Raw genomic sequence first — 1,807 nt, 5'->3', positions numbered from 1 at the left:
GGTGGTCTAATTTGCACAGGGAGTCCCAGGGTATTCAGTGAGGGAAGGACTGGATATTAACTCTATTAGTCAGGATTTGCAAGGTTACGCTGCTTTAACAAATAACCCCAAACTTTCAGTGGCTCACAACAACAATACTACAGGTTTGTTTCTTACTCATGCGACATATGCATCCTGAGCTGGCCATGGCTTTACTCCATGTTGTCTTTGTCCTGGGATCCTGGATAGTGGAGCAGCTTCTATATGAAGCACTGTTTGGTCTTCATAGCAGAGGGAAAAAGATTCATGTAAACCACACTCTGGTTCTTACAGTTTCTGCTCCAAAGTGACACACGTCCCATATTTCAATTCCTCCCACATTTATCAGTAAATGGTTAAAACAAGTCAGGGGGCAACTGCTGAGTTCAGCAGGGCAGGGATGTATAATTCTCCCATAGGATGGAAAAATGGAATATGTGGTGAACATTAATACAACCTGCCATATTTATTTGCACCTTCCTCCTGAGGTTCATAATTAGGGAGATGGGGGTATAGCTCAGGGGCAGAGCATGTGACTGCAGAATTAGGGAGATCGATTACTGTTGGCATCAGGCAGCTCTGATCATGGCCAGTTGCAGAGATGGGCAAGTGGATTCCCAAAATGAAGTTACCAGGAAGTTAGAGAGAGAGAGAGAGAGAAAAGAAAAAAATCCGATGGGTCCACCTGAATGTGGCTAGAGAGAAGGGGGTAATGGTTCTGGGTCCACGAGGTGCTTGCTGGACCCCTTCCTGACCCAGTTCTCCAGGGTTTGGCTCACCCTGAGAAACAGCTAAAGGAATCCTTGGGAGAGGAGCTCAGATTTTTGGTGTAGTTTTCTTTTTTCCCACAGTTTTATTGAGAAATAATTGTCATATATCACTGTATAAGTTTAAGGTATACAGCATGATTGTTTGACTTATATATATTGTGAAATGATTACCACAATAGGTTTAGTTAACATTCATCATCTCATATAGATACAATAGAAAAAAGAAAAAAAAAAGAATTCTCCTTGTGATGAGAACTCTTAGGATCTACTCTCTTACCAAGTTTTCTGTATATCATACAGCAGTGTTAACCATAGTCGTCATGTTGTCCATTCCATCCCTAGTACTTATTTTATACCTGATACTTTGTATCTTCTGACCACCTTCCTCCAACTCGCCCTCTCCCTGGTGTAGTTTCTTGACTGAGCATAGGCCAGAGGGTGGCTTCCAAGGGGCGCTTTGCTTATCCTGACTCTACACCCAGGGGAGTAAAACTTTTCTCCAGCCACCAATCTGCCACTGCTGTTGGCACAGCTGGAGAAGACTAAATAAGATTTGACCCCTTCCCAAGGCTTCTCAGTTCCTTTGCATTTTCTCCCTCTATCCCCTACCTACATACTAATCAGAAGTCAGACATCTTTGGATATAAAGAGGCAAAGGAGTTGGGGTTTTGAAAAATTCAGACTGGATTTCTAGCTACTACCAACTCTGGAAACTGGTTGAGGCTGTTTGTACTACAAACTGTGAAGAGGGACATCTGTTACATAAAAATGTATACGTCACAATTCCTCCAAGAATTATGACCTAGAAGGCAAGACATAGAATTTAGAAAAAAACTCACAACCAAGGCAATATTTGCTAAGAACAACAGGTATTAAATGTAAGAGACAAATAAGCCTTAGTATGCTAATCCACTGAGATGTTGGGAACGTTTGTTATAGCTAGACTGTAACATAACTAATGTAGTGTGTGGGGTGTGTGTGTGTGTGTGTGTGTGTGTGTGTGTGTGTGTGTGTGTGTG

This window comes from Aethalodelphis obliquidens, unplaced genomic scaffold (genome assembly GCF_003676395.1).
Source record: "Aethalodelphis obliquidens isolate GAN/ISIS:26980383/991018 unplaced genomic scaffold, ASM367639v1 scaffold5, whole genome shotgun sequence".
Taxonomy (NCBI): domain Eukaryota; kingdom Metazoa; phylum Chordata; class Mammalia; order Artiodactyla; family Delphinidae; genus Aethalodelphis; species Aethalodelphis obliquidens.
Note: the sequence above shows the minus strand (reverse complement) of the source record.